Raw genomic sequence first — 22,891 nt, forward strand, 5'->3', positions numbered from 1 at the left:
TGATCAACCTTTAAACTGGCAAATAAGGAGATAATGAGACTACTGCCACCAAACCATCTTTAATAGAAATTACACAAGTTAGCCATACAAAAAAAGAACCAAAATTCAAAGGAAAAAAAGAAAGAAAGAAAAATCAATCCCAATCTGAATCAACTAGTTGAATTTTTATTACATTTACTTAAAATTTTTCAAATAACTTATTTTCCTTCCTCAAGCCTCCAGAGGTGCCCACCCAGCCTGCATCATTCTCCGACAACATGGGATTCTTCACTGGCTGTCTTATCTCGAGCATCTCCCAGGTTAGGTCTAGAGTGAGTTTTGTTATATTCTGAGAACTCTATTAATAGGGTTATAGTTCTGAGGTTATAGATTTTAAATATTCACATGATAGAACCACAAGTTTTTGGTGGTTTGTCAAAATGAATTTAAAGCCCTTATAAATGCCTTAGTTTTCTTGACTCTCCAAAGTATTGGCATTGTTTTACAAGGTTCAGAAAGAGGGTAGCAGGCCTGAAATAGTAGGAAACTGAGCTCATGGCTCCCATTTAGCTACTTAGAGTTCTTGGATATCCTAGAATCATGGTGACACTGATGCATTCTTGAAACAAGGCCATAAGTCTTTGGCACAACTAATAGTTGCATTGTTGGGTGTTATAAATTCATAGAGCTTGTCTAGTTCTCATTGATTCATTTTCTTATATAAATTGTCTTGAAAATACAGCATCCAATACATGAGAACCTGGTGAGGTTCCCGAAAGTAAAACATACTAAGACTACAACCACCTCTATCCCCAGGAGTTTCTCACTTTCCAGACAACCCACACTCTGACCTCAGTAATTTGTCAAAGTTATCCCTTAAATGTTTCTGTCAGTTTATGGCTCCACATAAGAGGACCTTAGATGTGAATCTCTGAATTTCTGTATTCACCCATCTCTTCCATTTTAGATGGTGGTTTTCCCTGAGACCTCAGTTCTCTGATGGGTCCAGGAGAAGTTACTGATTTTCAGTTTGTTCTGCTATTTTATTATTGTAATGATGGATGTGATGATATCCATGCTCATTACATGTTAGAGCTGAAACCAGAATGAGTCCACAAGTTTTTATATATAACATGGAAAAGAGTAATACTTTTCTATAAGGATTATAGAAAGTAAAGCATGAAATACAGTGTTTTGTATATTGCTGGTGCTAGATAAATGCTAGTTTCTGAACTCATCATATTGCATGTAAATGAACTATAGACCTTGATTTTTATCATGTATTTTGTTAAGCTAGTTATCCTCTTTTTGTATTTTTACAATTAAGAGTTGTGAACCCAGGAGAAGGAATTTGCTTTGATCTCTGTTAAATTTTATAGCTTTCCTAGGTGTAGATTAAACAGCCATTATCATAGCTAATGAGGCAGAGAGCCACATGAAGCTTCTTAATCTGCTTCATGAGATAACTCTGATGTGACATATGGGACAAATCGAGGAATCAGGGGGCTAGGATCAAAAGGGAAAATATTGGTACTTGATAGAGCCAGAGTGGGGACTCAATATGAAGATTGAATTAGATCCAAGTTAGACTTTTCTGCAAGAGATCAATTGGTGATATTTCTTGAAATAATGTTACACAAGAAGCAGTTGAAAGACCAGGGGATGTCTGAGCCTGAGCAAAGGAGATATGACAGCCATAGTAAAATATTAGAAGGATGCTAAATAAAGAAGAGACTGAACTTGTTTTTGTGCACATAGAAATTAAGACTTGTTGGGCATGGTGGCTCATGCCTGTAATACAAGCACTTTGGCAGGTCGAGGCAGGCAGATTACTTGAGGTCAGGAGTTCGAGACCAGCTTGGCCAACATGGTGAAACCCTGTCTCTACTAAAAATACAAACCTTAGCTGGGCATGGTGGCATGTGCCTGAAATCTCAGCTACTTGGGAGGCTGAAGCAGGGTAGGAGAATCACTTGAAACTGGGAGGCAGAGGTTGCAGTGAGCCTAGATCACACCACGGCACTGCAGCCTGGGCAACAGGCTTTGTGCCCTTTTTGAGAATCTGTCTCAAAAAAAAAAGAAAAAGAAAAAGATAAAGAAAAAAATAAAAGAAGTTAGGACTTGAGGTCATGGATGGAAACCTAAAGGCAGACATGTTTTTTTAGTCCAATATAAGGAAGAATTTTTGAATGGGCAATATTCTTTGAATATAGGAACAATAAATCCAGATGATCTTTACATTGCTTAAAAAAAGAATATAGCCACAAACTGAGGCTGTGTCTGGATGACCCTAAGCCCTATGATTTTGTCATTCTAGTCTACTTACATAGGGTTTCACGTTGTTTCTTGGAAAGGTTTTATAATCGTGTGAGCCTAGACATGCAGTTCTCATGGCATACTCCAAGGAAGTTTTGTATCACAGCTTTTCAGTTTATCCAATTTACATTTTCCTGTGCTTGTGTTTATCACAAATTTCCTCTTAGGAGAGTTTCAGCAAATCAGAATGGCCCAGAGAAAGAAAGAACAAAAACTCAACCAACCAAAGGCTCTACGCTGCCACGTAGTGCCCATGCCTTTGACAGAAACCAGAGATAAATGATAATCTACAGGAGATCGTCAAACAATTTTGTTCATGTACCTCCTAAAACAATATTTTGAAACTCTATATTTACTTACTGACACCTAAAAATTTTTACCACAAACTTAAGTAATTGCAAAGATACAATGCAGGCAAATAGAAGATAATATTTTAAAACTAGACTATTTGGGGCCTGGATTTTGAGATTAGTGGAATAAGGATGTAAAAAGTCCTTTACTCCCAAAACAATGACAAAACTCGGAGTTGTTAGAAACAACCATTTTAGGACGCTGTCAATTGATCACAGATCTTATGTAAGAATTAAAATGATAAATCTTGAAGAAATCATGGGAGACCATCTTTGTGACATTGAGTCAGGGACAGATTCCTTAAATAAGAGGTAACACTTGGACTCGGGAAGGGGAACATCACACACCGGGGCCTATCATGGGGAGGGGGGAAGGAGGAGGGATTGCATTGGGAGTTATACCTGATGTAAATGACGAGTTGATTGGTGCTGATGAGTTGATGGGTGCAGCACACCAACATGGCACAAGTATACATATGTAACAAACCTGCACGTTATCCACATATTCCCTAGAACTTAAAGTATAATAATAATAAATAAATAAATAAATAAATAAATAAGAGGTAAAAAGCATGATCCATAAAAGAATAATTAGTAAAACAGATTTCGTCAAAATTAAAATTTTGCTCTTCAAAATTCATGGCTAGGAAATAAGGCAAGCCACAACTTGGAAAAAGTATTTGCCAAACATACCTGATAATGGGCTTGTATTCAGAGTATATGGAGAATTCTAGCAACTCAATAATGCAAATACAAACCAAGGTAAAATGCCAGTGGATGAAAGAATTTGAACAGGCTCTTCATAAAACTCAACACATGAATTTTCAATAAGCCCAAGAGAAGATGCTTAGCATCGCTAGTCATCAAAGGAAATGCAAATTAAGACCAAACTGAGATACCACTACATGCCTATTAGAATGGCTAAATTCAAAAAGACTGTCAGTGCCAAATATTGGTGAGAATATAAAGCAACTGGATCTCTCATCAGTTTCTGGTGGGAATTCAAAATGATAAAACCACTTTGGAAAACCGTATAGCACTACTTATAAAGCTAAACATGTATTTAATGCATGACTTAACAATACTACTTGTAGGTTCCTACGTAAGGGACATTAAGGCACACCTTCACACAATGATTTGAACACAAATCCTCATTGTAGCATTATTCATTATATCTAGAACAGGAAACAAGTCAAATGTTCATCAATTGGGGAATGTGCAGACATGGTGGCATATTGCTCAAAGGAACACTATAATATGGCTGAATCTAAAAGCATCACGCTAAGTTAAAAAGGGAAACATTATGCTTTTACATACTGTATGAATCCATCTATGTGAGATCCAAGAAACTGCAAAATTGTAGTGAGCTAAAGCAGACCAGTGGTTCCCTGTTCCTAGGGATCAGGCAAGGAGATTGACTGCAGAGGGTGGGAGGACGGAACTGTTCTCTGTATTAATTCTAGTGGAAAATACATTGCTGTACACAATTACTAAAGTTCTCAAGCTGTATACTTAAAATAAGTAAATTTTATTATGTGTAAGTTAAAACTCAAATCTCAACAAACCATTCTTCAACAATACGAAATATGCATTGCTTTTATTTCTTTCTACATTGTATCTATGTTCAATTATCACCACATCATTTTATCATTAATGTAAAGTATATTTGTGCTAAGGGATCTTCTACTTACCACCATAACTTATTTCTTGCAAATGTGAATATGCATAGAAATATAGGTATCTATTAATATTACTGCTACATAAGCCTCGAAGTGTTAGTTTTTCTTTCTCAACTGAGGTATCCCTGTAATTACAAGCGGTACCCAATAAATGCACAATTGATCAAACAAGTATACATATATTTCAAATTTTGATAAATATCTAAATTTAATAAGTAAACATATCTCTTAATGAGCTGGATGGGGATGATTAATCATTCTTGGATTTAAAAGGCTTCTCCTGTTACCAGTATTTCAAATGTTCTATTTGCTCTTCCAGAGGTTATTTGCATCAGGACAATGCATCTGAGTTGAAAGATTCTGGGCATGTGTGAGAAGAAACTTTTGAAGTGTGATTGTGTAAGAAATAGGAAAGAAAATCCACTACAATGCCATCATCCCAACCATAATATCAGACATATCAGTTTTAGAAAAGAGTACATTTGGATATTGTCCATCTGGAAAATGATTCTTTAAAAACTCTCAATGTCTGCCTTCTCATTCTTCCTTCCTGAGTTTGAAAACAACTCGTCCAGGATAGTGATTACCAATCCTAACTACTTTTAAAACACACTGGTACTCCTGAGATCAGAATCTGAGGAAGGACATCTGGCATCCATAGTTTTTTAAAGTTTCACAAGTTACTCTAATGTGTAGCGGCCATGATTGAACATTGCCTGCTTTAGGATCTGTTTTGGGAGACTCACTTTTTATTTTGAAGAATGACTGGCTAGAATTAATTTCAGCTTTTTGAGTTTTCTAGAGAAGAAAATTATAACTAACAAAACCCAAAGTCCCATCTAATGAATTACTTTCACATCTTCAAAATAAATAAAAGAAAAACATAAAATGGGAAAGAAGAGAAAAATTGATTATCTCAGCTATTTGTAAAACTTAAAAATAACACTTGAAGTAGCCATAATACAAAAACAATCAGGATTTTCTTCTACAAATCATATTTGCTTCTCATTTCTAGGGATTTGAAAGTTAAAAAACAACTTCACTCTAGCATAGTCAAAGATTCAGCAAGGTAATTCATACTTTTAAATGACATACTCCCTTTCTGATTAAATGCTTGCTAGAATAAGGACTCATATCTAAATAAACTGAGGTTTTGTTCTCTTTTACCATTTTGCTTTCTGTTCAAATTTATTCAAGAAATTTTTTTAAAAAGCACCTATTCTTGTCACAAAAGCTTTACTAGAAATTAACAAAGTTCACTATTTACAAACATTTGATAGCAATATATATGCCAAACTTTAAACTTACTAATATCATTAGATTTTGCCATTGTAGGTGTTACATGCTTCTCTAGGGATCACCTAGAACTGTAAGAATTTTAAAGTCAATCTGGTGGTAGATTCTAATTTTAAGATCCTCAAAATTTAGAAAGGGAAATGTTTCTGTGATAACAAGGCATATTTCTCCAAACAGATGGATTTGCTATGATAATTTGGAGTAATCTTCAGCAGAGCACATGGTGAGTGTTAGAGGGGAAGAAGTTACTATTTATGAAGCTGCAGCTTTCTTTGAAATTGTAAGTAGAAAGTTCAGGAAACTTTATCTTTTGCAATAATATCTTTTGGTATCCTAGGAAAGCTGTAATGTGTGCTGCTTAGCAATTCAACCCCATCACTCTTCCTTTTTTGTCTATTAAACAGGAAAGAAAAACAGTTTACTACAGACTTGGTTTGATAATTATGTTTCCCATCTTTGTATCTGCGCATTCACATTTTAAAATTTCTGTAGAATGTTTCTATCAATACTTTGCCCACCCGCTTAACTATTAATTTAATTTATTATCTATGTAATTACTCACATTTCACCTGTCATACACCAAATTATTCTTTTTCCTTCTTTTCAATTGCTGTCTAAATTTTTCACATATCTGAACTTTTTATTTGTGTAAATTAAGTTATACACTCTCTCCTTCCCTTCCCTTGTATAAGTACCTTCTGTATTTGCCTTAAAAATAACTAGAAATGCTGTGTAGTGAGAATTACTAAATTGTTCATGTCAACATAATTTATGTCCCTCCATGTTAAAATTTGTACTCAAAATTACATGCATGGTAATTAAGCATACATATTATTGCAATTAGCATAGGACTGTTGCAGATAGTATAATGTTACTTTGACATAGACAAACCTAATTTTGATTTTTTTCTTATTTTACAATGTTATTTCTCTAATACATTTATTTTTGGTAATGTTGAGTGTTCTCTCTGACTTGATGTACCATTTATAATAATCTTTGGGATCCATCCCCAAACATATATGTTAAAAAGTAAAGGACCTCACCTTAATTTTCTCTACCTAGAGCTCTCTTGCTCAGCATTTCTCCAATTCTTCCATACACTTCTCATTTCCTAAATCCTTTTCTCACCTGTGGGATTTTTGAGCAATTATCCTGTATGCTACCTTTCCTCTGGAGTTCCGGTTGCCAAGAGGGTTAAAAACAATCACCTGTTAGCAAAGGCTACAACTCTAGAAATGACTGGCAGAGGAAGGGAAGATGGATGCAACCCGAAAGGAGAGATGCAAGCAATACTTGCTCTAGACAAGGAAGTAGAGGGAGCAAAAGAGAAAAATTAGGTGAGGGGAGAGTGATATAAGGAGAGAAAGGGGCCATCTCAAGCCATCCTTGTTGACACCTCTGACCTATTTCTCAGATTTGATTCTAGAGCCAGCTATACCTATAGTGGAATTTCAGAAACAATCATATTTGAGAGATATTTCCTGGGCACATTTTGTTTGCCAAGTATTGTTGACCCTTAGATGATGCAAGGATAGAGAGCATGCAATTGAAAATCTATATGTAACTTCTGACTCCCCAAAAACTTAACTACTAATAGACCACTGTTGACCAAAAGCCTTACTGATAACGTCAACTGAACATTAACACATATTTTGTATGTTATACACACTATGTATACTGTAGTCTGATAATAAGGTAAGCTAGAGAAAAGAAAATGTTATTAAGAAAATCCTAAGAAAGAGAAAATGTATTCACTTTTCATTAAGTGGAATAGGATTATCAAAAGTCCTTCATCCTTGTTATCTTTGCGTTCAGTGAGCTGAAGAGAAGAAGGGGTTGCTCTTGCTGTCTCAGGGGAAGGAGCTGAAAGAAAATCTATGGATCTGCGCAGTTCAAAACCATCTTGTTCAAGAGTCAATTGTGATAAATATTTGGGATAAGCAGTGACTTAAATATTGGTCCCACTCTTAAAATCAGATGACAAGGGAGAGAAAGAGACTTAAAAGAATAATTAAATGTGATTAGTGTCAAAATGGGGGAAAATATCTTTGTGTTATGAGAACAAATCAGAGAGAAGGAGATCACAGGCTTCTGAGTTTAAGGATGGTATCTCGAGGAAATAATGTTTCCCCTGAGATGTGAAGTACAAGTGGAAATTAGCCAGGTGAAATAGTGAGGATGTGTGTTAGGGAGGATGCTGGAGACGAGTGTGATTACAGCAGAGTTAAGAGCACACCAAGACCCGAATGTTCCAAAGCAAGCATGGACAGAGGAGGAGGAGAAGTTTACATTGTACTCCTCCTGTCCTCCTTGTCTCGCTGGATTTCTTCCTTTCCTGAAAGCACATCAAGTCTTATTTTCCTGCTGATAGTACTCGAAGTTGCTAAAACAATAGATAAGCTATTGGGAGAGAAAAGACTAAAATGGAAATATCTAGGAAAGTTTGTGCTGGCATTACTGAATTTAGTCAATGAATGACTTATAATGTTAAGATTTTTTTCCTATCCTAATGCAGACAGTGCATAACAAACAGGAAATCACCTAATGCCCAAATTCAGACAAACAGAAGTGGGGCGAAGGGCACATTTAACTTATTCTTGTACTGAAATTCATTTTAGAAGCTATTTAAAAATGAAAAAGTCCTGTCCTTTTTCTAGGATATGAGATATCAGTGAGTGTTAAAGAATATTTAGTTCTTTAGGCAAATGATTTTCAAAAACACCAGAATTAAAAGGATTGGGGTAGAAAGAAAGAGAACTGATTTCTTTGCTGTAGAGTTGTTCAGAGCTTTAGTGTGCCAAAAGCTTTGTGAATCCCTCCGTGGAAATGACTGGGCCCCTTTTTCCAATGTTTTGAACACTAAGAAGCATCTTTTCCCCCACCTCAGTGTTTGACTGTATTAGGAATCATTTTAACTTAACATTTGATAAGTGTGCGCATTTCTGTAAAATCTTGCCGTTCCCCTTTGAAATGCAAGTTCTTTCATTGTGCAAATGTTCTAGGAATAGAGAATGAACTTCCAGAGTCTACTTGGTCCTTTTAAGATTGTGGGTGATTTCTTGTTATTTAAGAAATATCAGGATGAGACAGTGTTCTGAAGTCCATGTATGTTTTGATTAATATTGTAATGCAGCCACAAAAAAGAATGAGTTCATGTCCTTTGCAGGGACATGGATGAAACTGGAAACCATCATTCTCAGGAAACTAACAGGAATAGAAAACCAAATGCCACATGTTCTCACTCATAAGTAGGAGTTGATCAATGAGAACATAGGGAGGGGAACATCATACACTGGGGCCTGTCAGGGGGCTGGTGGGCAAAGGGAGGGAGAGCATTAGGACAAATACCCAATGCATGCAGGGCTTAAAACCTACATGATGAGTTGATAGGTACAGCAAACCACCATGGCACATTTATACCTGTGTAACAAACCTGCACGTTCTGCACATGTAGCCCAGAACTTAAAGTACACAAACACACACACACACACACACACACACACACACACACGAAGCTCCCAAATGCAACAATCATTTCTCTTGCAATTTTGTTATAATTCTTGGTATAGGCATATGAAATGTAACCCAAAAAACCTTTAGCATATTATAAAGTTTTACCCAAAACATTCAGCAAAGAAATTAGGTTTATTTGCCCCCAGCATTTTTATGAGGACAAGTTTTTGTTATTCCAATGCCAAGACACTGCAGTAACATCTATTTGGTATAAATAAAACCTACCAGGTAGTAAGGAGTATCTCATGATGCTTCATTCCCTCATTAGTAGGGAATATTAAGTAAATTTGGAATTAATCATGTGGATCCGTTTACTTTAATGAGGAAGGCATTGATGGGTTTTCCTCCTATTAAATTCTGGCACAAACTATTTTGGGCAATGAGATAATTATATTCGTGTGGTTGTTAATGAGAGACTGTCCCAACTCAAGGCTTAATTTAGGAGAAGAGAGCTTTCTAGTCCTGGCAGTTTTGCATATCTCAGCTCCTAGAATCTGAAGTTAATGTGAAAGAGCAGGCTAAGAATTAGGAGTAGTGTCACCATTCCTTTCCTCATTCTTCCTTTTGTTAGCTAAGGGGCTCTTATCCTTAAGTAGATTTACATATACACCTTAACTCTGATTTAAAAAGAAGTATTTTTGGATATTATATTTTCCAAATAATGTTTCTGACAATATTTCTCATCTCAACATAGTTTTGGATATTTTAAAGCGGAAACAGCATATTTATTAGAGGGCAGGTTTTACAGATTGAATTATATTTCTCCCTCCCTCCAGCAAAAAAGTTATGTTGAAGCCCAAATCTCCAGTAGCTTAAAATATAACCTTATTTAGAACATATGATCTTTACAGAGGTAATCAAGTTAAAATGAGATCATTATGTTGAACCATAATCCAATATAACTGGTGGCCTTAAAAAAAGGGAAAATTTGGAGGCAGAGACAGCACAAAGGGAAGGTGGTGTGAAGGTACAGGAAGAGGACCACACTACTGGAATGATGCTTTTACGTCTCAAGGGATTCCAAGTACTACCTGCAAACACCAGAAGTTAGAAGAGGAGAGAAAGGACATGGCGCTGGCAACACTTTGATTTCAGATTTCTGGACTTCAGAATTGTCAGACAATAAGTTTCTTTTGTTTTAAGCCACCCAAGTCTTGACACTTTTTTACAGCAACCCTAGAAAATGAATACAGCACCCTGTGGTTAAAGGCACAGCCATCAGATTCCAAGAAGTTCCCTTTCAATCCTTGCCCACCATTTCCAAGCAAGTGACTCTCTGGCTCTGGGGAAGGCTTGGCTTTCTGTATTTTATTTTCCTTATCTGTAAGCTAAGGGATGATATTTTCAATACCAGGTGTTGAAAGGAATATACAATTAGTACATGTAAAATACTTGACACAGTCTCCCGTATGAAGTAATAATAAATGTTGCTTGCTGTTATTAAATAGTTGATTAAATAGTTGAATCCATGATTTTTATTATAAAATGCGTATTATGTAAAGTAAAACTTTGGTGATTATAGATTTCACGTTGAGTCTTTAACTGTTCCCATGTGACCCTAAGGTTTCATGACACATACTAACCTATAATTTGAAGGTGGGGGCATGAAAATTTGTATCAAACTTACTGCAAAACTGATGTATAGGATGAGTTACTCAGTTTATGAATTATTTTAGTCAAATACTAATAGAAATTTTAAGGCTCTAAAAGCACCAAAAAATCATATATTCTAGTTTATCACAATGTTTTGCAGATATTATGTGCTACAAATGTATTCACAGATTTGAGGGTTCAGGAGAGTCTTGGTAAATATTTCTTTATTAAGGAACCACTAAATACTGATGGTTCTACTAGCAGCAAACATGAATTCCCCAGACACTGAAAGTCGGTTTTCTAAACATTCTCAAAAAATATTTTCTTATTTTCTTTGTGTTCCCATGATTTTACTTCATTCTATAAAGTGTTTTACTCTTCGGGTTGACTAGATTGTGGTAGTTAAAAAGTGGAATCAATGGATACCAGTTGAATTTAGGTCACACAAAAGGTCAACACAGGCAGAAGCTCACCAGGTGTGTGGGTCAGTAGAAAGAGGCCTGGATCGACAAGGAGGTATCACCTTATAGGAAAAGCAAGATCATGTCCAGTCTCATGCCCAGTGGATCAATACCAAGAATAATTATAAGGAAAGCTTTCTATTCCAATTACAGATCACATCAAGTGACAAACCTAGGATAAGGTTGAATTTTTCTGTATATTTTTGTTCCCGATGTAAAGGAATCTTAGCCAAGATTTAGGATGGCAGACTGTCATGATTCAGTAATGTTGAAAAACAATCTCGGCATCCAGTTGACTGCCCAGTCACCACTATCGTGCCATGATTATGGAATCCCACAATGTCTTCATGGGCTTGGATTTCTCTAGGTAAGATGAGTCCCAAATCCTGGCTCAGACATAACACCTGCATCCTCAGTAGTCCTTGTTTCTACTATTTTTGTTTGTTTGTGTCTTGGTCTGTTAAGGTTGCTCTAACAAACTGCCCAGACTAAGTGGATTGAAAAACAAACACTTATTTCTCCCACTTCTGGATGTTGAAGTCCAAGATCAGGGTGCCAGTGTGGTGGGGGCACTCTTTGGTGAGGGCCCTCTTTCAGGATGCAGATTGCTGACTTCTGCTGTATCCTCACATGGCAGAAAGACAGGGATAGAGCTCTCTAGGGTCCCTTTATAAGGGCACCAATCCCATTCATGAAGGCTCTACCCTAGAACTTAATTACCTTCTAAAGGTCCCATGTCCTCATTCTATCACATTGGTGGTTAGAATTGCAACATATAAATTTGGGGGAAGGGGGCACAAGCATTTAGTTCGTTGCAGTTTGCTTAAGATTTTGTCTTTACTTTCTTTTACTACTACTCAGCTGCTTTCTTTACCATAGCTTTTCCAAAGCTCGACAGTTTTTCTTTTCAAAATTAATTTGCCTTCAGCAAATTGCTTTGTTTCTATGCGCTCTAAAGAAAACAATTTTTTCCTTTTTTTGAAAGCAATTCAAGTTAATTATGTAAAATAAAATAATATAGAAAAAGCAAAGTCAAACTAAAATTACACATAATACTCTGTTGATAGTATTTTGGTGTGTTTACTTCCAGTTGTTTTCAGATATTTTAAAAATCAAAATTGGAATAAAATTATGTATACACACATACATATATAAATAGTTGTGTATACATAGTATAAATGGTATGTGTGTATATATGATATATATATAAAATGTGTGTATATATATATCAGTTGCATTCTGCTTTCACTTAGGATGATTTTAATAGCACACAAATTTCATTGCTTTAAAAATTGTCTTTTAATATATCTGTTACATCCTCTTTGCTCGTTTTATTGTTATGGAGAGTGTTTTTTCTCTGCTGACTTGGAAGGTATACATCAGTTTTTAGTTTTCACTATTTTTTTTAGCAATATTTAACGTTTATCTCTCAGTTTTAACATTAAAAATAAAATATGGCCAAGTATGGAGGTTCACACCTATAGTCCCAGTACGTTAGGAGGCTGATGGGGGAGGATCCTTTCAAGCTCAGGAGTTCGAGACCAGCTTGGGCAACACAGTGAGACCCATCTCCACAAGAAAAAAAAAAAAAAAAAAAAGAAAGAGAAAAGAAAAAGCTGAAGAAAATTTCCCAGGCATGGCAGAGTGTACCTGTAGTCCCCAGGCTGAGATGGTAGGATCACTTGAGCCCAGTGGGTGGAGGTTGCAGTGACAGATGTTTTCACCTGCACTCCAGCCAAGGCTGCAAAGTGAGACCTTGTCTCAAAAAATAAAAATAAAAATAAAAAATAAAATACTATTGACACTTGTATCTGTAAAAAGAGAAAAAAGCAGCATATTTCTTTCATCCCTCTGTTTTCTGATTTCCTCTACATTCCTCTAAAAGGATATTTTAGGCTCAAATTTTTAAAATTATACTTTGAATTTTATATTACACTTTTGCCTTTCAAGAATAATTTTTGACTTTTTTTCTTGTTTTGTAATTATATTTGCAATGGTTATATAAGCATCTCTCTTTAATTTTATTTTAATTCCTGTAAACTCTAATGTCTTGTCTTTTTCATTCTGAAATTATGAATTCTGAGTTAAGGATAAGGATCACTGCCTGTGGAAAAAGCCAGCCTGATTTCTGATCTCTTCGTTTGTTTCAGTAAAATTTCAAATACCTGTAAGAATATTTCTGGATAGTGTATTCTCTAAGGTCTTGTACATATTAGAATAATTGTATGTAGTCTTCAAATATGAGAACTTTTCTAGGCATAAAATTTACAATATTTTTCCTTAAAACTCCACAGCTTGACTTGTTGTTCAGAGTGACTGACTAATCTTATGTATTTGTCACTTCTTCCCCAAACACCGTGGGAATGAGCAAAAGAATGTAAAAATCAAATCAAGTCTGTAGTAATAAGAAATTAGAAAGCATATTATTCACAGCCAGAACATTAAGAAATTTCTGGATATTTCTAGCAGAAACAATACCAACAATGACACTGAACAGAATTGGGAAACCTGCAGCTTCAGATAGACAGCCCACAAAAGTCTCCAGCAGAACCCGAAAGTGAATTTAACATCAAAGTCTGCTCATGTGGGCAAAGGGCTGAGTGGTAGATGGTCATTGCATAAGCAAATATATATCAAGTTCCTAGATACAGCAGCCAACTAGGACAAAATGCCCGACCTTGTGAAATTACATGTAAATGTTAATTAATTGAAAGCCAGCAGCATAATTCTTCCATGATTCTGTGTACCTAGAAGCCACCAGATAAATTTTCCCCTGGCAAATGCTTAAAATATAATCCTAAATAAAGCGAGAGTCACTGTTTCAGGAGAATGCCCGCTTGATTTTCGGGTCAAGAAAACATCTCAGAGTGGTGACCCGGGGATTCTGCTAGCTTTGTTTCTCAGCTGTCTCTCCCCCAGTGACCTTCTGTTTCTGATTCATAGTCTATGTCAAAGGTCACTAATTCAAATATCTATGGAATGAGGTAGATATTTCAGAGGAGAGACAAGGACTGGGGACTATGGCAAGCAGAATACATGCTTAGCCGCAAGGATACAGCCCCCACCTCAGCTCCAGCTAAATATTACCATATAGGAATGCTAACCCATCTTTGATCATTTTTTCCAAAAGAAAATGGGAATTTGATTTTTATATGGAGACTTTGCAATATTATATTGTTGTAATTAATTCTATTTGGGGAATGGACACTGTGTGGATGAACGAAAATACACCTGAGATCAGAATGTTGTCATTTGGTAGCCAGTTTGTAACTTCTACATGAGCATGCTGTGAAACAGGATGCCAACATATTTAAAACTCTTTTTATAATTCATGTAGCAGAGCATCACTGACTATCTGATCTTCTGCAACACAGCAGTCAGTTTGTGAACTCTATACTAGCATTCTGTGGAATTAAGAGTCAACAGTTTTCAGAAGTTCACTGGAGTTTATGCAATTTAAATAGCACCACTGATTTTACCTGCTTTCCTGCCACACCACAACTTTACATGAGTTTAAAAGACAATCATGATTTGCTCAGTAATGTGTCAGTTATTTACTGTAATATAACCTTCCATGCTCCCCTTCAAGAAACAACCACAGTGGGTTAAAACAACAAGAACTTATTATTTCTCATGAATCTGAGGGCTGGCTGGGGCTCAGCTGGGTGGTTCTTTTGCTTATCTTGCCAAGGCTTGACCATGAGCCTTCATTCAGCAGGATGCTCAGCTGGCACTGGAGAATATAAGGTAGCTTAAGGTCTCATTTCATATGGCACTATCTCCTGCAAGGTAGACATGGTTTTTGCTTACCTAGTGGCTTGGTTCTGAGAGATAGAAAGCAGAAGCTGCTAGTCTTCTAAAGGCTTCAGATGAGAAGTCTTAGAATGTTACATCTTATTAGTCAAAGCAAGTGAGAAATCCAGCATTGGGTGAGGGGAAGGAAAAGATATTCCAAATCTTGTTGGACAAAGTTGCCTGTTTGTGAAGGAAGGAAAAGGAATTGAAGCTGTATATCTTTGAACACTAGTTATCTCGATCTATCCTCTGGCCACAACAATTCACATCGTTCCTTTTTGTAAAATGTACTCTTCTTTCCTTTTCAAAATCTCATTCCTATTGACTCAAAGACCAGAATCTTGTCATCACAATCAGATCCAAATAATTTGTCCCTTTAATGTTGACAAATACTCAGCCATTGTCTCTTGAACATTGCCTCATCCCAAATTGTTCTATGTTTTTGTTTTTCTTTTGTTAATATATGTAGCAACTTTTATACTATTACTGTGTCTACCCTCCTAAATTTCTTATATTTTTTATTTCCTTTCTTCTTTTTGGGGTGTGATGCCTAAAATTAACTTCCCTAATATTAACTTTTGCAACTGAAAGTGAAGTTCAGACTAGTAATATCAGCAACTCCTGGAAGCTTACTAGACATGTAGATTCAGTACTAACTTCAGACCTAGTGAATGACAATCTACATTTTTAACAAGATCCCTGGATTATTTGTTTCCATAGTAATGTTTGGGAAGCCTTGGCCTGGGTCACTTTTTCTCTGTTTGACTATAACTAATTTGCTATTTGACCCATCCTTTAAATGTGTTATTTAATAGCATTTTTATTCCTAGAAGTACTTTCAGTTATATTAAAAAAATTTCCATGTCAATCTACAATATCATGGTTTTCAATCCTTATCTAATGAACTACAGTGTGATTTGAAAATCTCTCCTGAGATTTTGATACAACTCTCTAACTCCTGTGGTTCAGACCCACTCCTCTAGAGCGTCCTTATTGAATCGGACCCTGGCCTTCAATCCCAGCTGTCACGTGTCTGTAACTTGGTCATGGACTATGAGCTTGATGTCATCCAGACCCCTCTGATGTCCCTGGCTGAGTGAGTATCAGTCTTCAGCTGTTCCCCGACTAGATGGCATTATCCAGGAGAGGCAGGCGGATGGGGAACTCATCTTCTCTGAACTCCTTTTGTGTGAAATATAATAAATGCACATGTGGATGTGTCTATGTTTGTGTATATATGGATGTTTTGGACTTCTACAAATTAATGACATTGTCAAGTATCCAAACTGATGTTAATAAGAACAAAAAAAAATAAGCAAACAAAAACAGAAGTCCCACACTTTCAGCCTTCAGGAATAGATTTAATGTTTAGAAACAATCGAAACCAATCTGGGATCAAATTGAGTTTATAAGGAAAACAAGATCAGATGCATTTTATGTTGGATTTCTAAAATTTTCCTGAGGGAATTTCAAAAGAGGGGTTCCAAAAATATTTGTTGAATGGCCGCCTTATTTCGATGCGGGTTTATAGCCATCTTGTGTAACTCAAATGAAATAACTAACGTTATTTTAGAAAATATTATATGCACTCATACTGTGTGTGTGTGTGTGTGTGTGTGTGTGTGTGTGTATTCTTCTCAAACACCAACCTCAACAGGGGACTCAGGAGAAAAGAGGAGAGAGGAATTGAAGGAAGAGAGCAATTGATGTTATCATGTGGGAAAAATAAACTTATTTCAAAACAAAACATTGAAATTGTGATAATTGTTCATGTAGTCATGTCCTTGAACAAGTTATTAATTTTTAAAAAGATGTCAGGAATACATTGTCAATTGATCACAGTTAATGTGGAGCTGTGTGATCCAACCTGCCTTTTACTATAAGGACAGTGCCTTGTGCTCAACAGCATCCAAGCTGGTGAAAGCCAATGAAAGTAATCTGTGAATCACAGATTTCAATGTATTTTTAATTTAGAGAACTAATAGATTGATTTATCTATTTTTCAAAAACTTGAGAAATATGAGCATTCAATTCCTGAAGAAAACTATGTTCTTATTCTTCAAATTTATTTCCATAATATTACCACTGTCTCAATCATAAAACATACAACTCCACCAAAAGATTTTCACTATTTAAAGTCATAGACTTTTGCTAATTATTAAAATCTGTATATCAATAGAACAGCTTTTAATGATTTTCTTCCCAGATGTACCCTAACTAAGCTAATTCAAAAGCACATACTGGGTCCCCGTGGTTTTGTTACATAATTTGTGTAGGCGTGCAAGCATAGGCCTCCAGAACACTGAATATGATTCTTGATGTTAAAAAGTAGATTGTGTTTTGATTTTTTTCAAAAATATTATTTTATGTGACTAGAAAAGCCTGACTTAGGAGTCATGTCTAGATGACAAAAGATTTGGCCTCAAAACCTAAATCTGTTGTCAGCAACTAATCGTTCCATAACATAACTAACATTCATTAAATAGTTTTGTGTGCTAAGCAGTGCACATAGGTAGGTTATCTAATCTTTAGGTAACTTTCTGGAGTAGGAGTCCATATTTTACAAACATGGAATTTGAAGATGAGAGATCAGAAAGTTACCCAGGATTCCGGTAGGGTCACGGAAGCAACTCAATTTCTACTACTCCTACTTTCTATTACAAATAAAAGAAGAGGAAGAGAAATAAAACCTATAAACTCAATCTCCATGGAAGTTAAGAGTAAAAGACCAACTGCAAACCCCAAACTTTATGTAAGTGTAAGTGTGGCCAAAACACCAAAACCAATAAGAATGGCCTCAACCTACAACGCTAGAGGATGGTGGAGCAATACTAAGATACTCAAAAAAGTTTGAACCAAGGATTTTATATTTCACCAAGCTGTCCTTTAAATATAAGGATTATAGGCAAACAATTGCAAGAATGAAGGAAATATTCCCCATGAGTGAGTATTTATATGAGAAACTTATTAGTGCATGAACTTCATTTATCAAGAGATAATTAGTAAAATATTAGCAAAAAATACTAAGGATAAGTCTAGAATATATTTAACTGTAAACTAAAACTAAACAAAAGTGGTAATTACCAAAGGGAAGCAGATATTATGATTTTAATCTTAGACCAGTCAAGCCAAAAAAACTTTTAGCAACAGAAACCATGGTACTTTATAATGCTAAACATTAAATTCACATTAAAAACATGAGATTTTTGAGCAAATATTCTTATACTACAACTTTCATAAAGCAGAAATAATAGAAGAGGCAAGGAGAGCTGTACATAAATACAATAATAATAGAAACTTATACTTCTAAGATTAGTGTACCAAAATATCAGTAAGGATATAGAGCTCTTGCACAATTCAATTTAAGTGTATTATACATATACATACATATATATATATATAAAGTTATAATGTTCAAGTGTTCATGGAACAATCACAACAATTTACCAGAAATCCCTGAATATATTTCAAAAATTAGAAATAGCATAGATGTCACACTCTGATCACAATGCAATAAAACCAGAAATTGTTGCAAAATTATAAAACTCAAAGCCCCCTACCTATAAATTTAAAAATAGTTTTTATTAATGTCAGGATGAAAGAGAAACATAAGCTGAAATTGTAACCCTTCTAGAAAATTAGCAATTAAAATTATACTATACTTTTCTTCAGAGTAAGATGAAGTAGTTTTTGGCAGACCAGTTATGTCACTGAGAAAAACTAAAAGATACATATGCCACAAATAAAAATCATCTGTTTAAGGGTTTCAAGTTACAGTTGAAACAATAAAGAGTAAAGGGGCAAGGATTTCTGAGAGGGCAGAATCATAAAAAGGTGAGCTGATTGTGAAAGCCTCTTTCATCATGAGATATTTGCTAATTCTGGGTATGGGCAAGGGATGAAGAATCTGGACTTTGCCTAGGAGAGGGCACTGCTTGGGGATAAAGAAAACAATAGAACTTTTGAGAATCTTTGGTAATAGATTGACCAAATTTGGAGATTGTATGGGCGAGTCTATTGCTTGAGTCTCTCTTCCAGAATTTATGTGTTAGAAAATTTGGCCACCTTTTCTTTTAGTGATAAAGAGGAACTAAAATCACTCTCTTGAGATTGGGTTAAATACTGAGGGAATGAATGAGTTCTTGCTCTTGTGGGACTGAACTAGTTACTGTGAGAGCAGGTTGTTAGAAGGTGAGGCTGCATCTTGTGCTTTGTCCCTTGTTGCATGTTGCTGCTTCCTCCTTCACTTCTTTGCCATGTTATATCGCAGCACAAGGTCCCCACCTGAAGTTGGCCAGGTGTGGTTGCATGGTCTTGAATATGCCAGCATCTAGAGCCATGAACCAAAATAAACCCATTTTCTTTATAAATTATCTAGTCTCAGATATTCTGTTATAGCAACAGAAAACAGACTCAGACTATGGGATTCAAACACACAGCTGATTTTCCTCTCAAGAGGAAACTTCCTCTTAAGTTGCACAAGGCACAAGTATGAGAGCTAAGCTATAAACATTGGAAAAACAGAAAAGGGTTTTCATGTGTCTCCTGGAGCTGAGAAAGCAAAGTTTAAAAATCAGATGAAAGCCATGAAAATTATGACGTAAAACAAAGGAAAAAAGGGGGTGTACTCAGAAGCTTAGTACTGGATTGAATAAGGTGGCCAGCTCCCATTAAGCCTAGAGAAATGAAAATGAGCCCTGTGAACAAGGATTATATTATCCTTGTTATCCTTGTTATATTATCAAAGCCTTTAGAAATTTCTATACATACTGTCTGGCATACAATAAAAAAAATTACTAGGCATGCCAAGAAAGACCATATGACTAGAAACAAGAATAAAGTAAGAAAAAAAAAAAAAAAAAACCCTAAACAAACAAAAAGCCCTACAAGAACTAACCATTTAGTAGAAATACAAACATGGGCAGTTAGATACTGAAGTGAAAGATTTCAAAAATAATTACAATACAAATATTTAATAAAATGGGTACAAAACTAGAGAAAAAATAATGAAAATGTAAAGAGTTTTACCAGAGAATTTGGATTTATAAAAGGGGTAAAAAGACATTCTGAAACTAAAAATACTGCAAGTAAAATTAGGAGCTCAATGGATGAGTTTAACAGCACAATAGGCACATCACACGAGAGGATTCATGGACTATAGAAAGGTCTGTAGAAAATATATAAACTGAAGCAGAGAGAAAAACAAAAATAATGTAAATTATAGAAAAGAGCATAAGAGGCTTGTAAGAGACAGCAAAGTTCCAGTAAATGTGTAATTGGAATCTCAGGAAAGATGCGAAGGAGAATAGAGAAAAAACACATTTGGAAAGATAATGGCTGTATATTTTCTAAAATGATAAAAACCATGAAACATAAGTCCATGGAGCACCTCATAAACACATAGATACCACCAAAACAATAATAGAGACAAAGAAATAAATCTTAGAAGCAGCCGGAGAAAAAGATGAGTGTAACAGAGAGAATGAGAGTTTATTGGTTAATAGAAACTACTGAAGCCAGAAGATTATAGAATAGCATCTGTAAAACGTTAAGAGAAAACTGCCAATTTAGAATTCCATACTGTGAAACATCCTTCAAAAATGAAGTTGAAATAAGAACATTTTCAGACAAAAAGAATTGTAAAAGCACACTTTCTCAAACAGAAATTCTACGGTGAGAAATTCATGCACACAGAAAATAATGTCAAGCAAAAGAGAAATGCAAGAAGATGAAAATAAATAGGGTATATATAAAAATGTGGATTGGTATAATGAATAATGACTTAATAGTAATATTGTGAAATGTAAAATACACGTAGAATTAGAATGCATGACAACATAAAAGCAAAAGTTGAAAAGGAAATAATATATTCTAAGATTCTAGCATTTTTGGGGAGAAATAATGAAGTAATCACTTATATCAGACTGTAATAAATCAAATAAGTATATTTTAATCTCTAGGGTGACCACTAAAAGAGTAATAAAAGAGTATATAGAAAATGCATGAAAACTAAAACAATAAAATATTTGGTTAATCTAAAAGCAAGAAAAAATAAATTGTGTAAAATAGGTGGGTCAACTAGAAAGAAAATATTAAGATGGAAGATAGAAACTCAAATGTAAAATCATTACACTATAAAGCTCCTTTTTAATTTAAGTAAAAGACTATGGTTTTAAAAAATCGATGTTAAAAAAAAACTATATGATTCTTATCCAAGAAGTCTGAAATCTCCAAATAGGAAAACAGAAATCAACATTATACCAACACAAATCAAAAGGAAGCTTCATCTACTAGGTAAAATGAACTTAGAGGCTGGGAGCAATACTAATAATAAAGAGGTATGTTATATAATCATAATAAGGTTAAGTAGGAAAACATAACATTTTAAATTAGAATGCTTCCATTAATATAGCTTCAAAATAAATATAGCAAATATTGATAGAACTGGGTAAATAGACAAATTCACCTAGTGGGAAATTTAACACATTTCTCTCAATAGGTGATTGAACAAGCAGACAAAAATCAATAAAACTGTAGATGAATTGGACTTGCCTAAGTCAGAGGAGAATAATATATTTCCAGTACATATATCTAGCAAAATATTTGTATGCAAATATATAATGAAATAATAAATAAATTAGAAAAATCAGAGTACCCAATTGAAAAATGGAAAAATACTTGAACAAAAGATGATATAGCTAATAAATGTAAAAAAAAAAAAAGTTTAATTTAGGTAGTCATAGGAAAATACAAATTAAAATCACAATACTATGTCACCAAAGACAAGTAATATCAAAATTGCCATGGTTTGCTGGTGGTAATGTAAATTATTAAAACCATTCTGGGGAACTGATTAAAAATGTTCTCATATATTTACCCAAAGAACACATTTAGGTTTGTTTATAGCAGCTTTAACGGTCTCAAATTAGGCACTCTTAGACATTGTTGGTGGGGATGCAAAATGATACGCTTTATGGAGCAGAATCTGGCAATACTTACTAAAGTTATGATGCTATTTACTTTTTCAATCTATCAGTTCACCTTCTGTGAATCTACTGATTCTCCTTCACAGGTTCACAATAACATATGTAGAATGTAACTTAATGCAGTATGGTAAGTGTTAAAGAATGGAAACCACCTGAATGTCCATCAATAGGGGAGGCATTAAAACACCTTTAATAAAACACTTCCACACAGGGGAATACAGAAAGATTAGGGAAATCGCCATATACTGACAGAGTAATTTATTATTAAGTTAAAAATGCCAACCTAGGCAACATGGTGAAACCCTGTCTCTACAAAAGACACAGAAAATTAGCTGAATGTGGTGGCTTGCACCTGTAGCCCAGCTGTTCTAGGGTCTGAGGTAGAAGAATCAGCTGAGCCCTGGAAGTCGAGGCCACAGCGAGCCCTGATTGTGCCACTGCACTCCAGCCTGGGTGAAGGACTGAGTCCCTAAAAATACACGGTGCAAAGCAATACATATAGTTTGCCATATGGGTAAAAAGAAGAAATAGGATGTTTTATTTTACTTGTATAAGAATGCAATATCACAGGAACAATAAATAAGAAACGAATAAAAATATTTGCATTTGGAGATGATAGGTTGGCTGGGGATGATGTAGAAGTGAGACTTTTCTGTAACAGATTTTTTCTAATATTAGTTTTACTTTAGAAATATGTAGAGGCATTAATTAAATTAAAAATTGAAAAAGTAAAATAAATTTTCCCAAGATCACTGATTGGTAAATAGTAAAACTGGTCTTTGAGTTCAAATTTGTCTTATTCCAATGAAGACATGAATATTTTTATTTAAGGTTTTTCTCACATGAAAGTAATACATGTACATCATGGAAAGTTTGGAAAATAGGAAATGGTAAAAATATACCTGAAATGCTTTCACAGCTGA

This window comes from Piliocolobus tephrosceles, chromosome 18 (assembly GCF_002776525.5).
Source record: "Piliocolobus tephrosceles isolate RC106 chromosome 18, ASM277652v3, whole genome shotgun sequence".
NCBI lineage: Eukaryota > Metazoa > Chordata > Mammalia > Primates > Cercopithecidae > Piliocolobus > Piliocolobus tephrosceles.